The sequence below is a fragment of the Octodon degus genome, unplaced genomic scaffold (genome assembly GCF_000260255.1).
Source record: "Octodon degus isolate 3935 unplaced genomic scaffold, OctDeg1.0 scaffold00032, whole genome shotgun sequence".
In the NCBI taxonomy this organism is placed as follows: Eukaryota; Metazoa; Chordata; class Mammalia; order Rodentia; family Octodontidae; genus Octodon; species Octodon degus.
In genome coordinates this window covers 15,743,591-15,750,396 of record NW_004524608.1, presented here as the reverse complement: position 1 = coordinate 15,750,396, position 6,806 = coordinate 15,743,591, and the positions used below count along the sequence as shown (strand labels likewise).

Below are 6,806 nucleotides of genomic sequence, written 5' to 3'. Positions count from 1 at the left end.
CTTCAGTAGTTTTGAAATGACATTCCCAATCTTTGTGAAAAGTTGAACATTACTAATCAAGTCCAACCATGTATTTAGAAGGGAAAACAGTGATAGTATTTGCTGAACTGGAATTACTATCAAACCTTGAAGAAAAAAATGATACGCATTTAACTACAAGCCAATTTTATTTAAATCAAGACTGTCCAACAAAAATACTCTGTCAGCCACTCATGACCTGAATTCTGGTGTATGAGATTAAATTATGGTACACATACAAAAACCACGAGACATTTCTGTTCTGTAATAAATAAGGCAGTGACTATTACCCATTAGTAGCCTTTTTGAGGGAAGCTGTTAAGTCTGCTCTTTCTCCCTTCTTCTTGATGCCAGCAAAGATCATTTTCGTTCCTGGGATGTTCTTCTTGGGGTTCTCCAAATACTTCATCAATGTATCCTCTCCCCAGGTGATACCTTGTTCTTGTTGGCATCTGTGTAAGAGAATCCAGCAGCTGACCTGTCTTCTGCCCAAAGAGATGCTGGAGATTTGGCCCAGTCTTGTGCTTGCCTCCCTTTTCGACAGTGTGGCACTGGGCACACTTCTGTACAAAAATTTTCTTGCCTTTCTCAATATCACCCATTTTTAAACCTGCTACAGCTTCTGCGCCAAGTGGTCACCGGTCTTCCCTTGTTACCACAAGGAAAGTTCTAGTGCAGAAGCCTGACATTCCGCTCTTTACTCTCTGGATTTTTTTATTTTTAAAAAAGCTCACCAATTTGTTCACTTCTTTCCAGTGGCCTGCCTGCCACCAGCGTCACTCACATCACTGCCTTCTGATACTTGCAAAGTCATAGCAAGCCTCATTACTGCTCTCCCTTTTGGGGACTCTCTCCTTCTGATTCTTTTCTACATTCCATTAACAACAGAAAACTTCATTGCGCTGTTATCACGTCACTAAAAGTTAACTAAGGGACGATGCCAGGTCTAACACTGTATTATTTATCATTGAGCCTCTTCAAACTCCAATGACCTTATCTATAAAATAAAGATATTTATAAATTTGTCCCCTATTTGCCATGAGTATTGAATGACATTAGCATGGAAATACCATGGACTGTCTGGAACACAGTGAATATCAGCAAATATTACTGTGTTGAGTTATGAAAGCAATGTTTATAATCTCAATGCCACCACACACCAATTTAAAAACATCCCACTGCTTAACATTACCTTCAGGTTACATTCTGATGCCTCTTCCTATGGATGAATGGCAAGAAACATCAGTTTTTACCATAAGAGTCACTATCTCAAGAAAACTTCCCCCCATTTCACAGCCTCCTAAAAAAAATTCTGACTTAGGTGCCTCTTCCTGTAGTGCCTATCATACCACCTATCAAAATGGATTACAGCCCTGTCTATTCTTTCTCTGTCACCTTAGTACATAAACTTCCGGTCCGTAATTATGTCTTCCTCATTTTTCTGTCTTGAGCATCTGAAATTACTTGGCTCATGCTGTGGTGTGGATGTGGTTTGATCGCTAAGAAGTCTTGGTTAGAAGTTTCGCCCTGAGTGTGGCAATTTTGTGAGCTTCCTCTTACAAGAGGAAGGACACACTGTAAGGTGACTAGATTATCAGGGACACTGTCTTCAGAAGGGATTAACATGAGATCTTGACTTAATCCTCTCAAGAGTGAGTTTTTATAAACAGCTACCTGCCCTCTGACTTGCCAATGAGCTCTCCCCCTCAGATGCACTCCGGTCACTGCGGTGCCGCCCACCACTCAGCACCTACCAGTGGCTGAATCAGTAAGACTGTCTGATTTTGGACTTTCAACCCCTAAAACTGTGAGCTGAATAAATTTCTTTTTAAAGTACTCAGCTTCAAGTATTTTGTTATAGCAAAAGATGATGGACAAATGCCACATATAATAAACACTTAATAAATATTTGTTGAATGAATAAGTAAATGACACTTAGGACCCTGACCACATTGCTCCAAAGTTTCACTCAGTGGTGCTCAAAGGAGCTGCACATCGACACCGTGTGTGTTGACCAAATGGGCAAGCTCAGCAACAGAAGTATTTTAGAAAGGTAAGGATTTATCCATTGTATTCACTGTCAAACCCGAGTCAGAAGTTTTAGTAACACAGTACAGAAAATGAGATGGAATGGTAAAGCCAAAGGTTGAAGAAAAAAGTAAAACTCAGAAGTGACTAAAGATCATTGTTTAAAGAAGCTCTCAGTCTTGGGGGCTATCGTTAAAAAAAAACAAAAAACAACTTTGTTCTATGTCATTCAAGATTTTTAGTTGCAAATAAAGAAAACCTACCTTCATAAGTTAAAGCAGAAATTAAATATATTAATTGCTATTAAGCAGGCCATCACTTCTCCAGAGTGTCTTAAGAGCCAGTCTTTAAAGCTACACAACCAGGTACATTATGACACCATCTTCGGCGGAACTGTCTTTGGAGAAGCTGCTGCCCAGTCCCACTACAGTGCACCACCAGAGCATCTTGTGTCAGTGACACCTGAGGCTTAAATGGCTCATCCTGCTAGAACCTCTCCAATTACCATCTGAACTCTAGATGTGGCTTCTTCCGCCTTCGTGACGCTCAAAGGAATGGCAGATGCTGCACACCAGACTTCTATGGCAATGCTCAGAGAAAGCTGGGGATTTATATGGCAAGAAATTATCCCCCCAGTGGAATGAATGTGTAAAGCACTGGGGGTCATAAAGGAAGGGAAAGTCAAGGTGCTTTCCAAAGCTGCAGTCAGTAACTGAAGGTTCAGACCTCTTACAATTTCTGTCTTGTGTAACTTCCGCACATTTTGTAGTCTTTCACCATTAAATGAGAAAATGTACCTTCCAGGTTTGTTTTGTGCTTTCTTTTAGACTATTATGCAAGTATAATTTGTTATTTTAGTATTATCACAAAATGGGAACAGTGATATTTTCCCATTCATAAAACCTTTAATAATGAGACAAGATTATGGGGAATTTTTTTTCTTTTTCAATTTAAAAATTTGGACAAATATAATCAACAGATTCTTAACAAAGCATGTCAGAAAAGAACAGAATGCTACATATAACTAAAAGTTACAGATAGTTATGTTGTTATAAAAATCTTTTTAAAATACTAGATCTTTGTTTTTATTTTTTGATATAGCCCATTTTCTGTTCCTGTTCCATACATGAATATCGTAGATGAGGTAATTTTTAAGAATAGAGGTTTATTTTAGATGAAAGATTTAAAGGCAAGGAAGTCCCAGTCTCCAGCATCTAGTCAGGGCCTTTGTCATGAGCTTTATTATAACACAGCTCACAACAGTACACAGCAAAAGAGCGCATATGCCAGAAACAACTCACCTTGATAGCAAAGCCACACGCATGGTACCCACTCATTAATTAGTCCATGGATGGGTTGATCCGTTTATGGGACCGAAGTCCTCATGAGCCAACCACCAGGTAAAGATCCCACCTGTCAAATAGCATTAACATATGTTTTTAAGGATTTGGCCTCCATCACATGAAATTTGGGAGACATACGTGCACCATGACAGATGATGAGTGAAGTTTCTTTATGTACCAATACACGGTTCTCTGAGCAACACGTGCTTATAGATCCTATGATTGTATTTGTTCTCTTTTACTTGCCTTCTTACTGGGCAGCAGGAGTCTGGTGGGAGTTTCATTCTCCATATTTTTCAGAACAAAATATAAAAATACAGAAGATTACAGATGATAAGTAAACTGAAAATATTTGCCAAAAGATAATCATTTTCTGCCCCCTCCAAAGGAGCCAATTTGTTTTATTTTGTTAGTTTGTTTTTTGGTACCAAGGATCAAACTCGCGACCTTGTGCTTGCCAGGCAAGTGTTTATACTGCTGAGCTATCTCTTTGGCCCTCAAAGGAGCCAATTTGTCTCTAAACTCAGAAATCAATGGTTCTTCTGGAATCTAGCAGGAAAAGAAAAGAAAAATGGGAGCTGCAGCATGTCTGCTCCACCCACTACTGCAGAAGGTAGGCATCAAAAGGTCAAGCAATAACAAATGTTGAAGGGGATGTGGGGACCCCTGCTCCACTGTTGGTGGGAACACAGGCTGGTACAACCACTGTGGAGACCATATGGAAGTTCCTCAAAAAGCTAGGTTTGGGGATCCCATTCAAGCCAGCTATTGCCCTCCTGGGTATTTTTCCAAAAGAACCAAGAACATCATACCACAGTAATATATGTGCACCCACGTGCACAGCAGCACAATGTGTCATAGCTAAATCTTGGAAACAACACAGGGCCCATCAACTGAGGAATGGAATGAAAAAGATGTGGTGTTTTTATATAATGGAGTATTACTCAACTATAAGAAAGATAAACTCAAGGCTTTTATAGGTAAATTGAAGCCACTAGAGACCTACCCAAAAATGAAATAAATCAGACACACATGTGTAAACATCATAGTGTCTTACTAGTGTAAGAAAATGAGAGTAAGTAAAATCTGAAAGACACAATAGATACTGTGAAAGGAAAAGAATCTGTTGAAGGTGAAGGAACCACTGGCATGAGAAAAAGACCAAAAGAAGGAATAGGAAAAATAAATATATATATATACAGTACAATTACCCAAGCTGTCCTGTATAGATATATGTATATATGTATATCTATACAGGACAGCTTGGGTAATTGTACTGCTGATCTCTGCTGGTCTATTGAAAGGAACAGTTAATACTTAAATTATTTTCTTCTTCTTAATTTTTTATCACTTTTTAAGCTGATTTTACATGCTTATATCTGGTAATCTAAACAATTAATTTGAAGACAATATTATGTAGTGTAGCAATCATTGTTGAATTCCTAGAAAAAAGAAAAAAAATGACAGAAAACTGTACTGCCTGAACCTTGAGAATGATAAGAAAGACATTGGGAGATCAAAACCTAAAGTTGGTTATTTTATAAGCATTCACACAACCCAATATTGTAGTTTTTTCTATTCTGTTATAAAGCATGGTACTTGTCACCTAATAGGGGCCCTAAAATGTAGCTTTTGTTCTTAGTGATTTATAATAATCAATATCAAATTGCCCATTTCAATTTAGGTGGCTCTTGTAATAAATTTAAATATATAGCAAATTATCAAGTTTTGGAAGATATACTATATAAATTTCTTGCTACTTCCTTTCTTTCTATCTATTGTGTAGTGATATAAAATACACTGCTAATTGAGGTCAGGGATTCTCTGAGAGTAAAATCCTTAGGAAACTCTGCTATAGTTTGAGAAAAATGTCACTCAGACTTTGTTTTACCTCTCAAAGCTAAGCTGGCTGACAGTGTATCCCCCACCTTATGCACCCCTCCCTGAGCTGCTCAGGCCTGAGGGATTTGGAGCAGAGCTCACAGACCCACATTCAGTTGAGAGGCAAATGTATTCTGGCCCAAGAAAAAAGTGAAGTACCTTGAGCTTATCTTTTGTATTTCCAGCTTCTCTTTTCTCCCACATTCTTTCCCCATCTCCGCTACTTTTTAGCCTCATACCTACTACTTGTGTTCAAATCAGAAGGTTCTGCAATCACATGTTTATTGTTAACCAATTATATTTGAGAATGAGCAAGCGTCTGTTGGGTTAATGCTATCCCCAAGTTATTTGTATTTGCATCTGTGAACTTTTGAAAAAAAATTTGCTCTTAAAAGAATTTTAGGGCTGGGGGGATGGATATCTTGGTGGTCTAGAGCTCCTGCTTGGCAAGCACAGAGACCCAGGTTTGATCCCTAGCACTGCATGCCATTCAGGCCCTGGAATCCTGGTGGCCCATGCTGGCACCAATACCAAGCTGTGCCAGCCACCAAAATGGCATGGTGGCACATGTCTGAAATCCCAGTTCTGGAAAGGCTGAGACAGGAAGATCACTATGAGTCCAAGCTGCACAGTGAGACCTTGTACCAAATACATAAATAAATGAAAGATTTTTAAAAATTTAAGAATTTCAGAATACAGCAATCTCATTAGAGAGAAATATAAAGAAATCAAAATTTCTCTGTGAAAAACACTATAGTTTTTCCTATAGGAGACCAGACTTGCCTTACTAGAGTCTAATACCTTCTGAAGTTTCAGTGGAGGACATGTTGTCCCATAGATTATAAATGAATGGGTATAGCTCCTAATAATCAATCTCCTACCATCACATGGGCATAGACAGTAGAGGACTACAAATAGAAGAAAATGTTCATCTCTAATAATGCGACTGTGGAGCACATCTGTTCTCTAAATTCCCAGTATGGTGATGACGTGCTGCTGGGACATTTAAACAAACACTATCTAAAGCTCAGAGATAATAAAAAAGGAACCAAAACAAGAAAGGAACATAAAACCAGGCAATATTGGTCATAAAACATAATTTCCTCATATTTTACCTTGTGTTCTCCCAAAGAATCATTTCCTCCCGCTAGCTCCAGGGCCATTTTCCTACCAGGCGAGGAGGTTGCCTCCAGAGAGAGGCAGGCACACCCTCTTGCCTTTTGAAAGTCTTCAGCACATGACTGACTCCAGGAATAGCCAGCTTCTTCCTTCCTCCCACCCACATGCATTGGGCTGAACCATTTCACAGGAGAATCAGACTACAAAGGGAAAAGCACCAGAGGATGCACAGGCCCACACCCCGCCACACACACACACACACACACACACACACACACACGCACACCACCCCCAGTTCCCCACAATGCAGTGCAGCACGAGATTTACTTCTTTGCAAATGGCAGACAGCAAAGTCTATACTCCAAAGCTCAGAAGATGAGTTTCTACTACATAAGGTCCTGCTCCATTGTCCTGCTG

The 6,806-nt window shown here is 39.3% G+C and overlaps 1 pseudogene; it reads right to left on the bottom strand.

The window, feature by feature from the left end:
- Window positions 1-275: 275 nt before the first annotated feature.
- Window positions 276-620, bottom strand: LOC105742022 (annotated as a pseudogene).
- Between the last annotated feature and the right edge of the window lie 6,186 nt (window positions 621-6,806).